This window comes from Panicum virgatum, chromosome 9N (genome assembly GCF_016808335.1).
Source record: "Panicum virgatum strain AP13 chromosome 9N, P.virgatum_v5, whole genome shotgun sequence".
In the NCBI taxonomy this organism is placed as follows: domain Eukaryota; kingdom Viridiplantae; phylum Streptophyta; class Magnoliopsida; order Poales; family Poaceae; genus Panicum; species Panicum virgatum.
In genome coordinates this window covers 10548286-10568962 of record NC_053153.1, presented here as the reverse complement: position 1 = coordinate 10568962, position 20677 = coordinate 10548286, and the positions used below count along the sequence as shown (strand labels likewise).

The 20677-nt window shown below is 40.5% G+C and overlaps 1 long non-coding RNA gene across 1 annotated transcript; it reads right to left on the bottom strand.

Annotated features, from left to right (window-relative positions):
* Positions 1 to 17898: 17898 nt before the first annotated feature.
* LOC120687768 lies at positions 17899 to 18896 on the bottom strand. Its single transcript, XR_005680831.1, has 3 exons — positions 18825 to 18896; positions 18558 to 18686; positions 17899 to 18179 (listed from the first exon to the last, which is right to left on the bottom strand). It is a non-coding gene; the product is annotated as an uncharacterized LOC120687768 (long non-coding RNA).
* Between the last annotated feature and the right edge of the window lie 1781 nt (positions 18897 to 20677).

The following is a 20677-nucleotide window of genomic DNA, read 5'->3' as shown; positions in this document are numbered from 1 at the left end:
CGAACCATGGGGACGAAGAAGATGATGAAATGCGACCAGCTAGTTCCCCTACGTGGCGCGCCAAATGTCGTGGTGCTGCAAACCACGGCCGGGTGGCGGAAGGCACCCGCCCTAGCCCAGAGGGTGTGTACTCAGGGGGTAGCTAGTCTTAGATCGATCTCACTCAAGAACACGAGGAACACAGCAGGATTTAGAGTGGTTCGGGCCGCCGGAGCGTAATACCCTACGTCCACTGTGTGTTGTATTGCCTTCCCATGAGAGTGAGAAGGTGCGAGAGCTTGAGTCTGTCTGACGAGCGCCTTCCTTTTATATCTCAAGGGGGCGCGTACACAGCCGTTGGATCCCCGACAGGTGGGTCCAACGATGCAGTATAAACTAACGTACTGTTCATACATTATGGCTGTCGCAGGCAAACGAGATCTCTCTCTTGGATTCCCTTGCCTGCTCCCGGAGCCCTTCGTCCATCATGTCCTAGCGTCGTCTTGTCAGGTCGGGCCTGTCGTAGCTAGTGGCACCGCCCGTCACATTGCTTAAGCGGGTGGTGTAGCTTGCGGCGTAGGCGGCATGATGGAAAAGTGCCGTGCTGTCGTATCCATTTAATGCTGCAGGCGGGCTCTGCGCGGGTGCGGCACAGGCGGCTGCACTGTGCTTCTTAGTAATACGCGGTGCTCAGCGAGGCCTGACAAAGGCTGTCTCACGTACCGCGGCGACAGAGCACGCCTTGTCCACCACATTAAATGCGGTGGGTGGGCGAGTCCCCCTGCGGAAGACTCGCGCACGATCCCGCGTCCTCGGGACACGTGGCGGTTCCGGACCCCTACATGGTGAGGGTAGTCCGGACGGGCGCAGGAGGTCCCGGACCCCTATGGGGGTCCGGGCCTCGGCGGTCAGCTCGGAGCTTCCCTTCTTTAGGGATACGTGGCGTCTTCGGACCCTTCCCCAGGCGGGGAGCGGGTCTGGGGCCGTTGGCCTAGTGAGGGAAGAGCCTGACCTGTGGGGCCTGGCTACTCCGCCTTTCCCGCGCAGCTATGGACAACTACGCGGGTCCTTCCTTGCTGCAGTAAGAGTGGGTATCCCTGCTACAGGGTACCGACATTGTTCTAGGAGTTATACTTAGTATCTATGGGTGATTTTTTGTTGGTAGCTAATCCATGCCATACTTAGTGTTGTGTAAAATTTTGAGCACCAGTTAACACCTATAACTAGATGAAACCCTAGTCTTAGCTAGATCTAGTAGAATAATATATTCTTTTATTTATGGATGTTCTGATTTAGATATATGTATGAAGCTTTTTCTGTGTATTTCCAATACTAAATAAACACCACTGTCCAAATTTCATTAATTATAGATTTGTGTAGCTATTTCTTTTATTTAATACTTGTTTAGTATACTTTAATTATGATAAATAGTTTGTGTTGATGATAAATCATGAAAATATATCTGAGTGTTCTTTTTGAATAGATTAGCTTTTCCATGAAGTTTGAGTCCCAATTCATGATTAGAACAGGAGCTAAAAATGAATCTTATAAATATGATGTCTGTTTTGTTTATTTTCTCAGAATTAATTATATGTAGATAAAATCATGAAAAATTCACAGTAGCTAACTCATCCTTTTTTTAGACATACTGTTGAATTTTGAGCTTCTTTTATACTCTGATCTAACCTGTATAATTCAATCTTTTTCTAGGAGTTGTTTGATTACATGAATTGTTCTGGATAATTGCTACAAGTTTTGGAATGAATTTTGCAGGATGGCTAGTTCTATTTACCTTCTGTTAGATGTAATTTTTGTTGAATTTACTATTGTATGTGTGCTGAGTTGTTGATTTATTAACCAACCATGATTTAATTGCTATAGGAAACTACTCCCACTTGTTTAGGAAGTTAGTATAGCTTTCTTGTGCTGTTGATCTTGATGTCTTGAGTAGTTAGATATGTTGAGTTACTACTCTATAAACGATTGCCCAGTAAAATATGAATGGACGTGTTTCACTCTTTAACTTCGGGTTTTGTTTGAATTACAACTTTATAGTAAAGCAAGTTATAAGTTGTTATCATCATACACTCATGCATGTGCATTTCATATAGACACAACTACTCTCGCCAATGGTACGTACGAGCTGGTGCCTGAAGCGGAAGAAGGTCCCGGAGAAGCTCAAGTGAACTTCGCCGACGCCGTTGAGAATCCGATCCCGACTCCAGCAGCCTCTAACTAACACTGACCTAGTGTTATTCTCAGGCAAGCCCCGGAGCATGTCCTATCTATTTTTAAATTTATGTAACTTATTACTGTTTCTATCTACTTGCGCATTTAAGTTTACAGGAGTTGCTTGGAACCGTAGCTGCATGATCCTAGGTACCTATGCTTGAACACTAGTATGTGTAGTTCGCTAGTTGGCTAGGCTAATGGTTCGGTAGAAGTCGAGTGATTTCCTGTCACTCGCGAGAACTATAGGAGTTGAATGTCTACTACATACTGCAACTATAAGGCTTACGGGCAGGGTTGTGGTACTTGTGATACCCCGTCTATTTAGTAAAAGATGTTAAGGCCGCAGTGTGTGGTAGTGGTGGTTAAGCATTTGAACGTACTAACCACATGCCGAGAAATATGGTAATCGGTAAGCTTAAGTACCTGATTGGCCCGGCGAGTGGACTTCTCCCTCACCTTCTTTGAACGTCGTTTCTCATGCGCGCACATGCGGGTGCAGAGTCGTCGTACTCTGTAGTCGATGACGGTGACCCTGATCCACAACCCGGAAAGAAAGGGGAAAAGTCGTGTGGGTGACTTGGTTCCCATACGTGTGTGTTAGGTCTGCCTGGCCAGGTTAACAAATTCGATTCGAATCGTCCGCTTCTCACGGTTTGGGACTGCTTAACCCTTTTGCCACATAGAGTAAGAAGTGAAAGATGATGATAATGAATATGTTGGTTGGATGATGAAAGATAATTATTTCCACCATGTATGCTTTTGGATAGCTGCTCACCTAGAATGGTTAATTGAACTAGAACCTAGAAGCTAAAATATGAAATTAAGGATCTACTCTTTACTGCTTTTCGGCAAACAAACCCCTCAAGCCAAAAGCCTTGCATGTCTAGATTATGGGCTAAATATACCCTTAGTCGGGTAAGCCTTGCTGAGTATTAGTATACTCAGCCTTGCTTGTGGCTTTGTTTTTAAATTCTTATTTTTTCTGCAAGAACAAACTCACACCACCTACTGCTATTTGGATCTACATTCATCGCGCTCACTGAAAAATCATCACCAATGTGAGTTGAATCAGATTTTTTTCTTTGCATATCATCAAACTCATTTTTTGTATCACCCCCAATCTCGGTCATGGCCAGTAGTTAGACATAGCAATTCTATCCCCATTCTCTCGTTGAGTTCCTTGAAACATAAAAAATACTAGCTTGTCCCCCACCCCTAATATCAGTGACATTCTGTGTTTTGTGAATTAGCGGTAAGAATCTTACATATAGGAAGATTTTTGAGGTGGTTCTTTGCGTAGAGCCTTAAATGAGCATTCCTCTTTTTGTTGTGTGCTAGCAACATGTCTGATAAAGTGAGCAGATAAAGGCAGAGACGCGAGAGCTCAGGTTAATCTCCATTTCCTTCTAATCCTTCTGTATACATAAATAGATATAGATTCCAAAATTTGTTCTCTGGCCGGCAACCTTGATCAATTGCCAGCAACATTATCTCCACTTTAAGATGATGACCATTCAGTTCCATCATGGACTTTCTTATTTGCAATTTAGTTTGATCTGGGCTCAGTTTTTAATATTTGCATAACTTGACTAGATTTTTTAAAGCATATAAGGTAATTGGGTTTTTGATAGTGTTCCATTTGTAGTGAGCACTTGCGTATCCCTTAATTTTCGCATAAGAGCTCCAATTTGTTTTGAAATCTCGTCATATACCTTTTTTTGTGTAAAGTGTCTTGTGCATAGAGTAAGATGCATAGGTGACAATATAGACTAACCTGTCCCTAAATCTTTTCTTTATATTATAATGTCGAAAAGATTTACTTGATTTATGTGTGAAGTTTGTTGACTTGTTCCATATCAAGGAGGACAGGTTGTAGGGTAGTAGCTAACATGAGACTTTTCATGTTATACTTAGATTCAATACCTATTGAATTTTTCTGTGAGAAGCTCATATGTCCATGTCTGCCTCTCCTTTCTCCCAAATTTAACCTACCATTGCATACTCTCTCTGGTCGCGTGTTTGTGCCTCTTTAGTGTAGATTCCTCACTTGTACTTTGCATCACTACCACTTGTATGTTCCAATTATAGCTCTTTTCATAATTGCGAATAGATGAGGGTCCAATTTTCAGGACCAATTGGGGGCCAACAGTGTACAAGGACCATATTAGCTATGCTACATTTTATTTATGATTGGAAGACTTTTTTTTTGTAATTTCTTGGTAGCAGTAGGATAACCAACAAATCTCTAATATAGGTAGCAATTGACTAGTCACTTTGTGTTATAGAAAACTTGAATGATCATTATACTAAACTTACAGTGAGAGAAATTTGTTAATTTTCAATATTCTACCTATGTAAATTTTCTTCATTTATTAGATTTTTTGTGCCTTTGAATTATTTTATCAAGTAAACTTGTATATATTCTTCTTGCATATTCCTATAATAAACTTGCATCATCATTCTATTAATTACTTCTAATGTGCAGAAAATCTAATAGAGAAGAAATATATCGGTAAAACATGCATAAATCTCCAGCTTTGCACTTGTGTTTGTTGTGGAGGGAGGGAGAGAAAGCATTTGTGTTTTTTCATTGTGAGATTGATGTTCTCAATTCGCACATGCACTTTTTATCAATACTGCACATAGGCAAGGCAATAGTTGTCATAGGCTCTAGCAAACATAATATTTTTCACAAAACTAATTTTCTTGTAAGAATCAGTATCATACCTGTGGAATGCTTGAGTTTGTGATAATGTCATTTACTTCTTTATGAGATTGGTTACAACATCCTAATGAATGCTTGGTTTTGAACTTCTGTTATCAGTTTAGCAGTATATTATTAGTGGTTAAGTACTGCCGTTAGCTAGTCATTTTGCTGATGATAATGTGTGCATAAGGCAAAGTATAAGTAGCTATATCTCTATATTTTAGAGTATTTTATAGTGTTATATTTTTCATTTCTGTAATTTCTAATGAAAATGGATGCACCCCTTTATCATTATCTGTATTGTAAAGTGCCCCCTTTGCCTTATTCTACTTTCATGTTTCTTTTGGTGCAGGGGGCTAGAAGGCTCTACCAAGTGCACAGATTCTGGTATTCTTGTCAGGTAATTGTCTTAGCTAAATGTTTATTGAACCAGGTTCATATTAGGAATTTATTGTATCATTCCGCAGTTGGCTAGTGATTGTATTAATTGTTATCAGGCTAGAAATGGTGCTAGCTGTATCATTGTTACCCAACAACTATATTATTGGTTTCATTGTGATGCATCACATTTTAGACACTTTACTAAATTGCTTTAGTGCTTACTGCAAATAGAATTGTTCAACTGCTCTTATTCTGACCATGTGTCCTCTCTTACGTCTTAGGTTCTTATCAACAATATACGCCTCAAATCAAGCGCGATGCTAGTTCTCCCGCTCTGAACTTTTGTTTTCTCTTGTTATCATATTTGTGTACTAATTTGTTGTAGGCATAGTTGATGTATTTGTTTCCGGTAGCTTTGCAATGATTTTAGATTATTTTACCATATACAAGGATAGAGCTTTAGATAGGATTTAGTGTTTCAGTATGCTGCAGAATAATATAATTGCGCCAATTCCATTGCAAAATTTTGCAAATCTCATGAATCTCTCCATGAATAATGTTGCAGGTGCAAAAGCCTTCCACTATGCCCTTGGAAGCCTCACTTGTGAGTGAATAGTGGATAATAGGATAACTTGTACATCAATTGCATATTTGGATAGCTATAGTATTTGAATTGAATTTGTAAGTTTTTCTTGGAAAAATGTAAGCCTAAAAATTTTACATTTTTCCATTTGTTGTGTTCCTAAAAGATTCAAATGTAATATTTTTTGATATATTTTTTTAAAAAAATTTACACATAACTTCTCTTTCTGTGTTTGAAAAAAAATACATGTAATTCTTTTATTTGTTGTGTTCCAAAAAAATTATATATAATTTTTCTATTTGTTATGTTCCAAAAAAGTTACTGGCCTAAGTGGTATGTAATAGGCCGGTAACAACATCAAATTGTGCCAAACATCGCATGGGCCGGTAACAACGTCGAAATGCGCCAGGCATCGCTGCGTCCAGTCTCTTAACGGGGTGTCACAGTAAATTGCGGGCCAAATAACAACCGAGGTTTGAGGAGCTGAACAAATTACTGGCACGAGGCATAACTATTGGCTAAAGATCCAATGGCCTAGATACGTGATTGACGGTTAATCAAATTTCAATCGATTGATGAAGAGACAGATCCTAAACTTTATTATATGTGCATTCATTCAGCTAGGAAGGCACGCCAAATCTTAATTAGAACCCGGGTTTTGTTCATCCCGGTAGTTGGCGCTAACAAACCCCGGAATGATGTGCTAATAATGCTCGCTCTCTTATCCCCTGATTGATTATTTCAGCGTCTCAGCTGCATCTGCATGCGCTGCGTGTGTACTGACTCCGGCATCTCATCTCATCACATCACATCAGTCATCAGCTGCTGCTGCTGATCGATCAACTACCAGTACCAAGTACCCAGCCGCTGATTACTACCAGTGGTGAGTACCTCTCTAAGGGCATGTACAACGGTTAGCCGAGACCGTCGTTTTGCCTCGATCCCACCTAAATACGTTTTTCCATAGGCAATTAAAAGAAGAGAGAGAATAGAGCCATCGACTATTTCGTCTACGACACAAGTGCGTGCTCCCAGGCGAGGGGACGGTGCAGCCACGCATTGTAGAGGTCGATACTGCTTGTCGACGACTTGGAGAATCCCGTGCGGGTCGCGCCATTTTCCCCCGTCCCATTCCCTTTCTTCGGCAACTTGAGCACGAGCATCATGGGGAAGGAGGAGAATCGAGCATGAGCACCATGGGGAAGGAGGACAACCAAGCATGAGAACCATGGTGGCCGGTCACCGCATTCATGTCCCTCACTCCATCAGTCCCTCCCCTGCGCCATCCGCCCGGAAGATGAGAAAAGAGAGGGGGGAAGGTGAACAGTACAAGCTAGCAAGCAAGGGGTGCCTAGTAATACTTATGTGTTCCTAATTTTGTGAAATTCATAGTAAAATAAATATAGGTTCAAATAATCTCAAACTTGTTTTGTTGGATCTGTCTTGTGATCCTTTACATTTCAAAAATATGAATACCCATGCTAGGGTGTTTAAATGCATATTAAATTATGTATTGATCCAACAAAATGTGACACAAAGTTTGTTAGACTCCTTTTTAGATTTACATTTTAAAATTGTAACCTTTACTCTTGAGAAGTGTTTATTTTCTGCTTTTTTAAATGTATTTCTTACTTACTGTTTGAAAATTGAGGAATGTCTGGTAAATTACAGAAAAATAATAAAATAGCAAAAACCACTTTTTCATCTTTTTTCTTTATTTAGAATATGAGAAAAATAAGTTTGCTATGTTTTCTATTAGTTTAGATGCCTTTTATGATTTATTGTGTTATATGTGGCTTAAAATTTGCCACAAAGAGCCATGCAAATTAATGTTTATATACGTTTTATGATTTAATATATTATAGATATAAGATTCATGCGAATTATTTGAATGTATTATGCATTCTCTAATCTATGTAACAAAATGGCTACAAAATCACTTTATGCGTCTTTGGTTCAGGAACGTTACGGGCTTTGCAAACTTGGATTGGGTTGGGCTGGGTTGTATAATTTGTAACCCACTTTATTGTTAGTGAAAGACACAGCGTAAACATTACATCCAACATTCTAACACTTCATGAACACTTCACTTTTTACAGAGTTATAAACTAAAATCACTTGAATCATAAAATGGAAAGATTGTTGTTGCTCTGACAGCTTCCAAGAACTTCAATCCTAAATACTGTTTCTTTGCGGCAACCATTTCATATTATAGAAGAATTAAGAAAGATCATGTTTACTCAACATAATAATTAATTCTCCCACAAATAGTCAGAGTCTAACTACTAATAAATGAATATATAATCCATTCTCGTATTCAACAAGAACAAACAATTATGTAATAGATGTTTGAGTCTCAAGGATATGTAATTTCAAATGAAGGAGTGAGGAAGGTCGCATAAAAACACCATGTGATTGTGACTCACCAAAAGGTAAATATGCCTTCTTTTCACTCCATAGCTCTTTGTAAATCAATTGCTTTTAGCTTAAGAATTATTATTTGCTATTCCGATTCTAATTTCTTGTTGTTCATCTGTGCTTTCCTTGGCACCTTGCTGCAGTTGTGGGCCATGGGTGCTAGAAAGTGGTGATCTATAGGGGTGTTGTGCTGCAGTTCTAACAGATATTTCCATATATCATATACTGATTGTTTGTTAAACCTTTTTGTATGTTATTAAGCATCAAATTTCATATATACATTTATTGAGAATGAAGCAGGGCAAGAATGAAATTTGTCCACCATCATGCTGATAGCTACAAAGAGCCTCTAACATTATTTAAAATGCATAATTTTAACCCATTGTTTATGATAAACTTGCTCAAAAGTATATGATCAACACCAACCCTTGACAATTACATCATCAAGAATTCATTGGCCCAACTCGAGATGACGCGGCAATGCCACGCCTAGAGTTCTAGTCTGTACTAAAGCAACAACGTGCAACACAACCCGTTCAGATGGGCTAGAATGGCTGGGCTGATTGAGCTGGATGGGCTGCTCAGCCCAGTAGAATGGCTGCCCAGGGAGAACCAGTCAGTAGGGAGAGCTACTGTTTCCAGCTAGTCGTTGTTTCCAGCCAGTTCCAGCCACCGATCCGAACAGGCCCAAAGATTAGAGAGTATGCATGAAGCATGATTACCATGCTTCATGGTGAAATATAGAATACTCTAGAAATTAGATATTTTTATGGTTAGATAAGTATGAGAAAAATTTTAGAGTTAGACATTTTGTAAAGAAGTGTGTAGAAGATGGACACATGGCAAAATCATATGAGCCGTGGAGTCCTATAAATAGGGGTACTCCCCTCCCCTCTTGCCACACCATGGAATAAGAGGTCTCAAGTGGAAAATGGCAAGGTTGCCATGTAATGCAGTAGTGTCAAGTACGGTAGACACATAGAGAGTGCAAGAGTCTTGTGTTGTACTAAATTATGGTGAATAAAGAGTTAAGTTCCCACTTTGTCTGCTATTTTAAACACTAGAGCCAAGTATACACGAGAAAGAACAGAACAAAAAACTGTTTCTAACAATAGTAAATTAGAAAAGCTACGTCCGAATGAGGAGAGTAGACCATCACACACAACATGATCGGACGAACCAGATACATATACATGCGAGACCATGTACCAGAGCTAACTAGGTTACTAGGTATGCATGTATACCATCGAGCAGATACAACAAGTATGTAGATCAACCGAGATGGAGGAGGGAAGGGTAGCTCACATTGTGGTGGTATAGTTTGTTGTGGGCGACATCGACAAGGATGTGGTTCTTCTTGCCCATGGTGCCGAGGGCCAGCTGATTAGGGTGTGCGAGCCCCTTCTTGTTCTTGGAGAGATCCAGCTGGTCTGATGCGATGCAATGCGTACAAAAAGAAAAACGAGCACAAGCAAGTGTTAGAGAAAATCACTGCATATTGAATACAGTGTTGCACGCGGCTAGTCACGCACAAGGACAAGAAGCACCAAAATAACCGGGATCCAAAGCTCGCAAGGTGCCACCGACATGAAGGCGCACCCCTTCTACCGGGGCCTCAACTTCGCATTCCTCCGGTCCTCCCGCCCGCCCATCGTCCCCGGCGCGTCACCGCTGCATAGATTGCAGTCCTGTCACACCGCGCCAGTCCCCGCAATGCCCAACAACAAGAAGCAGCCCCCGCAGCTGACGCCATCACCGGACCCCCGATTCGACCTCTTCTAACCGTTGCCGCCGCCGCCGCCATCGCCGCCGGGAGGCACGCCCCCCAGCATTGACATAGCCAGCATCACTCGGTCGCCATTGTACACACTATTTAATGAGCTAGTAGTAGCACGCACTCGTACTAAGAGCATGGTTAATAATCTAGCCAGCAGCCGGTTGTAAGCCAATGACATGTCATCTATAGCCAGCTATTTAGCCTGCTAGTATTATGGGTTAGCTGTTTAACTAGCCGCATCAGAGATAGTAAGCATTTAATATTTCCATCTCACTCATATCCAGCCTAATGGAGTACTGGTATTATAGCTTATTGCTAGTATGCGGGCTAGGAGAGTAACTTTTTTTCTCGCATCTTGTGCATCAGCCCGGCGAGAAGGGAGTCGCCCGCTTTAGACTCTCTCCAACGTGGCCCCTTTTTCTGTTGACGTGTACTTCTTTTCGTCAGCTCATACTCATTACTATACTTACTCTAATTTAATATCATGTCCTAATACGCCATTAGTCTGATCCGACTCCTGCTACCTTCGAGCACTAACTCGTGGCTGGTTTCCGAGGCACACTGTCATCGGCTGATCGCCGGGTTAACCTGGCGATTGTTTTGATTATTTGAAACAAAGATGAAGAAACCCAGGGAAGCAAGTCCCCATGGGGGATTTTTGTGACCATTCAAATCCCTGCATAGCCAATCCCACCAAGGGTTATTCTTCTCTACCACTGTTTGGGCACTGGAGGGGACAAAAAATGTGAGATGCAAAAATGGTCTCAAACAAATAAGAAAAATATCAAAAATCGTAGGCACTACCCTCTCCGCTTTTAAATATATAACGTTTAGGACAAGTAAATTAGTTCTTTTTTGTGAGGTACAAAATAATTTATTTTTGAACTAAATAGCTTATCCTAAACATCATATATTTATGGACAGAGGGAGTACTAGTATTATTACTAGAAAAGCTCGCGACTTTGCCGCCCGAGGCCTGTATCCTGTGCCGTAGGATTATAGTGGAAGCGAACTTTAATTGATGCATGTAGTAGTTTTTTACGTTAAAATAAATCTGTCGCTTCATTATTTTCACATAGGTGCCATGGTTTGCAGCCCATTGTTGCATTTGATATATATTTTGGATATTAATTATCGTGATGCTATTGTTTAAGTAGTATATTGTGGTGAAAGAAGGGGTAAAATAATATATTAGGGAGGGTGGAGCACAATTAGTCGGAAACTTAATGTATTTGCGAAATCATCTTGCAATTAATAGACGTGTTATTTTTTAAGGAAGTAGTAGTTATATTAAAATATGACGTGTTACTGTGGAGGTAGCATGAGAAGCCATAAAAGAATGGTGGTACGATATTATATTTTTAACAAAATAAGATGTTATGTTCAATAAATTATGAAAACAAATTGAATTTACAAAACTTTGCTATATAGTAAAGTTTTAGATTTTGACATTGTAGGCAACTTCTATGTCGATCATTTTTTTTATTTGAAGATGTTTTGGTGTTCAAACTGTAGGTACAACGTATTGATCTCCTCGGTTAGAGCCAAGATATTCAGATATGTAAGAATAAACCTTGTGCTCACTTCGTCGGTCTTTATTAAATGTCGAGATTCAGTCTCATCAATATAGCATAATCAATCTCTTTTGATTTCAGTATCATATAACTTCCATGAGAGTATTTCCTTTTTTATCTGTTCATATTTTGCATAAACCTTGTCCAAATGGCAGATGTTGTTTCACTAATCATATAACTGAAATAAAATAATAACAAGCCTTGCAACATGAAGTTCGAACTCCATATATAGTTCTGTAAATGTGTATTGTTAGTGAAAGACACAGCGTAAACATTAGGTCTAACATTCTAACACTTCATGAACACTTCACTCTTTACAGAGTTATAAACTAAAATCACTTGAATCATAAAATGGAAAGATTGTTGTTGCTCTGACAGCTTCCAAGAACTTCAATCCTAAATACTGTTTCTTTGCGGCAACCATTTCATATTATAGAAAAATTAAGAAAGATCATGTTTACTCAACATAATAATTAATTCTCCCACAAATAGTCAGAGTCTAACTACTAATAAATGAATATATAATCCATTCTCGTATTCAACAAGAACAAACAATTATGTAATAGATGTTTGAGTCTCAAGGATATATAATTTCAAATGAAGGAGTGAGGAAGGTCGCATAAAAACACCATGTGATTGTGACTCACCAAACGGTAAATATGCCTTCTTTTCACTCCATAGCTCTTTGTAAATCAATTGCTTTTAGCTTTAGAATTATTATTTGCTATTCTGATTCTAATTTCTAGTTGTTCATCTGTGCTTTCCTTGGCACCTTGCTGCAGTTGTGGGCCATGGGTGCTAGAAAGTGGTGATCTATAGGGGTGTTGTGCTGCAGTTCTAACAGATATTTTCATATATCATATACTGATTGTTTGTTAAACCTTTTTGTATGTTATTAAGCATCAGATTTCATATATACACATTTATTGAGAACGAAGCAGTGCAAGAATGAAATTAGTCCACCATCATGCTGATAGCTACAGAGAGCCTCTAACATTATTTAAAATGCATAAACTTTAACCCATTGTTTATGATAAACTTGCTCAAAAGGTATGTGACCAACCCTTGACAATTACATCATCAAGAATTCATTGGCCCAACTCGGGATGGTGCGGCAACGCCACGCGTAGAGTTCTAGTCTATACTAAAGCAACAACGTGCAACACAGCGGTAAAATTCTTTACAGAGAAAAAAAATAATAATCGTGTGTGAGCCTCCGCACCACTGTCCATTATCTTCTCGCTCTCCCCCAGCTTCCTCCAAGAGCTTGCGATCACTCATCGCAGAGGACTGCCATATATTAAAACAAATCATACTGCAAACAAGTGTGAAACAAATTACCATATTAGTATGGTTTTTGGATATCGTTCCCTCATTAGAATGAGATCACATACTACAACAGGTTAGTGTTCGCATTACATCATGGTTGGTTGACTCAAACATACAAATCTTCGCGGGTGTCACACCCATCTCTTCGTCAGACTTTACTGTCACCTCCACATGTCCACAAACCTTAAATTGTATCATGCTCCTGGTAATACCAAATGCACCTCCAGACTTGCCAGTGTCCCTGGCCAAGATGAGAAACAAGTCACCGCCATCAGAGTTCTTTGCTAGCTAAACCTTCTGGCCCTCGTACGTCTCTCCATATCCGATGACCACAACATCATGAACAATGCGAAGATGGTCCATTTCATCTAAAGTATAGGCAGGTCCCTTAAGGACTCCCTGCAGATAAGTAAGAAAAAAAAACAGAAACGAATAATGATTTAATTTAAAAACACACAACATGTACACGACAGTAAGCTCCACTAAATAAAAAAACTGAGAATTGAGAGCATACCCCATCGCTGGACATGAACACGTCATCTGCCCCCACAATTACAAGCACAGGGGCCCTAGCCATTGCCCACTTGAGCATCTTTTCACTTGCGTTAAGTGTGGGGTTAAAATTGTCAATTTCAACACCATGACCCTGCACAGTACAAACAAAAGTAGTTACGATTTCTAGTGATACACAATCACTTTTGCTACAAGTATCATCTTGCAATAATTCATTGTTAAAATAAGATAGTCTGTTTAATTTTTGTTATCTCGTCACGATAAAGAGTGATTCTATTTCTTCGCATCACAATAATCATAATGTTTTTCTTAAGCAGGGGTACCAGGTATCGAATAGCGAATGTTAGCATGGTAGCCAGAATAGCTAGAGTTAACATTGACGAGCTAATGTAAATAATAAATGGTGCTAAATAATGGGTTCTATCTTTTTAACTACAAACCTAAATAGATAATTAGAAGGATTGTATTTCCCCCGTTCCTGGCATGGACTGTATGCATATCATGATGAGAATGAAGAAGAGTTCTTGTGTCCATGCTTGCAATTATTTATGAACAATTCAGTGTAACGGTTTTTTAAAGTGATTTCCGGCTGTTGGTTTGCAGAAGGGACAATGCCGATGATGATGATCAGGAGCATGAGTTACAAAAGGGTAAAACGAAGCATGAGTTTCAAAAGCTAAAAACTATCCTTGAAGAGAAAAGGTATTGGTTCAGAAGCCAGCGCTGAGAGGATGTCCAAAGCATATGCTAATTTGTAGCTACTAAATCCAGATTACACAGGGTGGCACACATACCATGTCATTACAGGGAAAATGGGGTTTAAGAGAGAATTACTCTAGGAAGACTGAAGTGCCCAAGTCTATGTACCGTAATAGGCCGAACAGGGCCTTGGGCTTCCATTTATGGATAAGCCTCGGCATTGATGATGCCACCGTTTCTCTTTATGTATTCCAGCGCCTCCACAGGTGATCCATGTTTACACCCAAAGTTTGTGAGTTTATTCCCATCAATTAGTTGTTGCTCTGGCAGCTTAATCAACTCCCTATTTTTAATGAAGTGAGCTCCATCTATCAGAGCAGTGACAACAAAGGCCCAACATCCACCTAAAAAACAAATTACAAGCTATGGTTAAAATAGTGGGCGATGCATACAAGCTACAGGAAGCACACACGAAAATAGTGTCATACAATCATTAACGAATTGCTAGTAAATGGCAGTGGACACTGGGCAGTGACAATTGTATGCTTACCACGGTCACCCTGGCTCTGTATTGGAGTTATAGCTCAATAGGCATGCCAATTAACGAATGTTGGAAGCCTGTCAGGACCTGGTGGTCCAATAGGAACTTCTGAAGTACCAAACGGTGCACCACCACTATGAAAAGGTGCAATCGATCCTATAAAATGATGACATAGAGATCCTATAAAAGTACGCCTGAATTGAGTTGCATCCTAAGAATGAAGCGGTGGGGAACCTAGCCTAGACATATAGTGGGGAGAACACCGATAAGACGACTAGTTGCGCCAAGGAAGCAATAAAGTCCACTAACAGATGACTAGATAACATTGTCTAGACAGATGAAGCTGTCTTTTCATAGCAAAGCCGTCTTTTCACTTTCGGGTGGCAGAGCCTACCAACAGATGAATTTGGCTTTCGGGTGGCAGAGCCAACCTATGATAATTTTCAGACCCTTTGTGATCACGGGTGACAGAGCCAACCTTCGATGGATCATAACTTATACACTAAGTAACTCTTTGGCTTAACCGTGAGACCAACACTTACAACAACAGGACTTTGCAACACAACAATACTACACAAGACCATACAACACTCTCTTCATTAGTGGCTAGCCTAGCACTCACCCTTCTCTCTTGCTCTCTACGAGCACTACCGCCTCTCATCTTCTATGCTCAAGGATGAATGCCATGACAAAGGAGGGGGGTCTCTATTTATAGGCCAAAGGAGACCATAGTACCAAGACAAAGTGCCCATTTCTAGAGAATTCCTAAATATTCTAGCATTTTATAATTTAATTTATTATTAATTCTAGAGTGATTCATGGGAAATATCTCCTTCTTGCATGGTGGAGAATAATTTAGAAGGTTACCTTGCTCTTTTCAACAATGGCCTACTTGCGCAACCCGACTGAACCTGAGCAGATGGTGGACCATACATCGCCTGCATCTAATCTTCTCCAAATGTTTGCTATGGAGGTCCTCGAGGAGACCGCCGCTCTGCCCTCATCCCTGGCGAAGGTGTCGTTCGACCCCTCCATTGGAAGTTGTGGAAGTCTTCACCGGTGACCGCTGCCTCGGCGACCCGCCGACCCGCCACGACGTTGCGGAGGCCGGAGGAGATAGAGGGGGTTGGTCGGCTGCCTTGGATCGGAGAGGGTATGGTGGTTAACCGTGTGAGCTGTCTGTTGTTTTCTATGAGAAATCCTCCCGTTATAAGTTGTAGGCTGTTTTGTTTCGCTCCAATATCCTATTGCATGGCAGCATTGCTAATTGAGATGTACGTTCATGAGGAGGGCAAAAAGGTTAACCGTGTGGAAGTACTTTTTTTGAAATGGAACCGGCAGGAGAGCTGTCTGTCATATTAATAAGAAGAAGGAAATCCAGAAGACTTTGAAGCTGTACAGGAGTTAGCAAAAAGCAAGAGCGTAAAAAACACGCATGCAAGTAGACTCACACTCTACCAATGAGGTGTGGCAGATGCTTCGCACCAGCCACAGTCCACATCGATGCCTCATCTTTGATTTTTGCCGTCACCACGAAAGAGGGCACTTCTGTACGATTCAAAATGCGAGCGTTGCGCTTCATCCATACTTCCCAGCAAACAAGGATGACTAAGGATTTCATACCTCTACGCAGAATTCCATGTGTTCGGCCAAAGTCGACTAAGGACTATGGACTGAGGCTATTTGTTTCCAATTTATGGGGTGCAGTGACGGTTCCAACCGTGTGGAAGTACTGATGAAGCCATGAAGGTGAACACAGAAAACACATGGCACCACTTTTATCTTGTTTGTTTGTTCTCCTTTTAACATAATATCGACATCCAATAACAACCCTACTACAATAGAAGGAACTCGTGTCCACGCTAGTAGGCATGCCCGAGCTACCAACGCTTTTCACTCGATCTCCATGATGTTGCTCCACTCCATTTGCTTTTTTAGTTCAATCAATTTGGTGTGATGGATCCGCTCTTGGACTGAGAAACGTGCAAATAATCCTCCTGAAATTCCTGGCATTCAGATGTGAACCCTCAGCACTGAATCCATTCGGTCTAGTTTCCTTATGCAAATCATGCAGAAATCCTCCTTGCAAACAGAAAGACGCAGACCCGTTGGAGGTTGCAGCCCTATCAAATCATGTAGAAATCCTCCTTGCAAATAGAAAGACGTGCACCCGTTGGAGGTTGCAGCACACAGCGAGCACGCGCGAGGCAGCACGAAGCTCGAGCCCTCCCTACCGCCGTGATTCCCATGGAGCCCCTCCTAAGCCCCCCCCCTACAAATTTGAGGGGGAAGAAGAAGAAAAGGAGGGGCGAGAGGAGGAAGAAGTCGAAGCAGCCCCTCCTGCCAGTCATTCCTTCATTCGCCACTGGAGCCAAACAAACCACACTTAGGGCTAGTTTGGGAGGAGGGGGAAAGCTCGCCCAGGGTAGTTAATCCCTCATGGGGATTTTCATACCCCACTTTTTTCCTGGGTGCAATTTCCACAGCGAGTAGCAAATCGCTGGCTCTATTTGGAGAACTGGAGGGATGGAAACCCATGGTATCAAAAATAGTCTCAAAAAATCATAAAACTCATAAAAATAAAAATAATATAATGAGAATCTCATTATCCAATAATTAAACGAAAAAAGTCTAAACTATAGCCAAAGTTTGGATAACCCTCTAAATTATCGTTTGGTTCATTTTACACCCCAAACTATGCCTTTTAGTTCAAATTACCCCTTAATACAATTTGTCTTTTTCATTTCTCCATGCATTGGAGGAGTTTTAAGCTGAAATTTTACAAGATGATAGTACACATCATAACACATCTTAGAAAAATACATCATATTTTAATAATTATTTTGATAGGTTAGTATATTTAATAATAAATTAAACATTGGAGTACAAAATTATAGGAAAAAATGATAAAAAATTATAAATTTTTTTAATATGCATTGTGATGTCTCTACTATCCTGCAAAATTTGAAATTAAAATTCAACTTGTGTATGGAGAAACAAAAAAACAAATTATATATGAGGGTAAAATGGACTAAATTGCATAGTTCATGAAGTAAATTGAACCAAGTTATAGCTTAGTGGGTTATTTAGACTTTGTTTATACTTGAAGGGAGTAAGTTGGAGTTTTTCCTAATGAAATATGCAAGATAACTTATTGCAGGATCATCCATATATCCATACTCACACCGATAAATACAAATGTTAACCTCACGTTCCTCATTTTTTTATACATTTTTTAAAGTAAAAACTCATCTTAGTTCACTCGGCACTTTGCATCCAACAAACGTTAATGCATCTCAAGCCTTTGCACTACATCTTTGTCATTAGAAGCTAGTTCAGCAACTGAATTGTGTAGGATCTTGTTTGCCACCTCATCACCACTCCCAACAGATTCTGCCACAACTGGAAGGTCAACAATGCGAGCCCACAATTGGTCTTCGTATGATCTGTCATTGGAAGAATGAACAGGTAGGTAGATGTTGTCATTTATGCTTAATTAGCAACACAGACATTGACAAGTTCTTATTGACTTGACCAAACCTAAGCAATTAAATCACCTCACTTGTTTATGACTATACTCCTTTATGTAAAGTAGGACCAGTAAGTAGTCAAAATAAATTGACCTATTAATTCATCTTTTGAAAATACCCCATAGGTAGATGTAATTCAGGCAGTGTTTAGGTTTGTTATCCAAACTACTTGCATATTGCTTTAGTTTAAATTGACGCATTTCAATTTACTGAACAAACTATGCTAGTGAAGTATGCTATTTCCACATGAAGTGAAACTGATAAATCATAAACTACTAAGTCGAATTGGATTACCATATCAATTTATTTGGTGATGCCAACCCAAGAAAATCAAGGAAGTTGTTTGTAAGCACCGTTTCAAGACCCTTGCCATCATAAGCTCTGACCACTGCTGTCATTGCATGTACAGAAATTCCATACCGACTGCATATAAAATGCCACATAAACCGGTTAAAATTCACCAGTAGCACCCACATAGAGTAGATATGAATCAGCTTTCACAAATTCAGTTCTCTTGTATTACTGTCGTAAGCATAATAAAACATAGTCCTCTTGACTAACCTGCCCCAGTCACCTAGAACCGACCCTGCACCTGCTCCTCGGGTTTCCCTGTGGTCGCTGGTGAACCATAAGTGTTGACGACCAAAATTGGCACTGGTCGAACAGACCGGTCTGACCGATGCTTTTGAGCGGTCTGACCGGTCTGGACCATGTAGCCGGTCTAGCAACACCGACCGGTCTGACCGATGCTTTTGAGCGGTCTGACCGGTCTGGACCATGTAGCCGGTCTGGCAACACCGACCGGTCAGACCGGTCTACTTGGAATCCGAGTACAACTAGAACTCTTTGTAGATTTAGATCTGTAATAGGATTTCTTGCGGGATAAGTCCACCCCACCCTATAAATATAAAGGGTCACGGCCGATTAGGGCATCCAATCGATCAAATCAATACAACTTTTATCTTTTTATTTTTCTCTTGCCCTAGCTTTTCCAATCTACTATTTGTTGTTCCTCCGTCGTCTCTACGTCGATTGAGGGCGTTTTAGGTGGCCTGCCGACCCTAGAACAACCCTACGTGTGCCTGCCCCGACGGGTCTTCCTGGGCTAACGTTCGTAGGCTTCGTCACAGATCTGCCGGCGGCGACCAGTCTGACCGCTCCAAGGGACCGGTCTGACCGGTCTACGCAGGAGGCGCTGCAGCGAGCTGCCTCTTCGTGACGCACGTTCGAGTGCGTTCGTGTGTTGATCTTGAAAGACGTCAACATACTTTTTGGCGACTCCGCTAGGGAAAGAATCAATCGGCTGCCATGGCCGGTAAAATTCCTAAACCTAGCGATGTTGATGCCGCCAACATCCAAAGGCCGACTGTTCAGCAACTTTCGGCCAAACAACAGAAGGCTCTTGATGACATCCAAAAGAATATCAGAGAGGAGAAGGAGAAGGAGATCCAGAAGCTGGAGGAAGAAGCCATTAAGCAGTACATCTCGCACTTCTCCATCGACCGACAAGGGAAGGTCACGACAGATGCCGGCTTCGATGCTTCATAGTTTGAGATAAATTTTGATGAGAACAAGCAGCTTGTCCTTAATTCTGAAATAGCTAATGCTATAGATGATGCTGTTTCTTCTCATGTGAATAATAAGTTGGAATTTATTGGTCAAAATATGCATGATATGTTTGATGATCGTTTTAGCAGAATTGAAATACATCTTGGTATGAAGTCTGTCGGTAATAATGCGTCTACATCTAATACCGATAAGACAATTCGTGGTTCGGCAATTCCAACTAATAATGCTATTGTGACTAATTCGGCTAATCAGCAAAACCGAATTAATTATAATGCATCACCTCATGCCAATGTGCCATATGGGGCAGCAAGTTCGTTGCGACATTCCACACTGCCGAACTTTGCTCAACCTAGTAGTCCACCGATCACAAATCGGCTTAACGCCGATGATGTTGGATCAGGTAGTAACAAAGAGGAGGTGATTAAGATATTTCGGCAAACTTTTGGTATAGAGCCTAAAGCCAAATGCCGATCTTATCAAAGGCCATACCCTGAGAATTACGATTATGTTGCATATCCTCAAGGGTTTAAAATTCCTGAATTTGCTAAATTCACTGGTGATGATAGTAGAACTACATTGGAGCATATAGGTCAATTTATTATACAATGTGGTGAAGCTAGCACTAATGATATTTATAAATTGAGGTTATTTCCTTTATCTCTATCGGGTGCTGCATTTACATGGTTTATTTCATTGCCACCCAATTCAGTTTTCACTTTTGCTGATTTAGAGCAAAAATTTCATGATTATTTCTTTAGTGGTGAAACTGAATTGAAATTGTCACATCTCACATCGGTTAAGCAAAAGATACATGAAGGTGTTTCTGAGTATATTAGAAGTTTTAT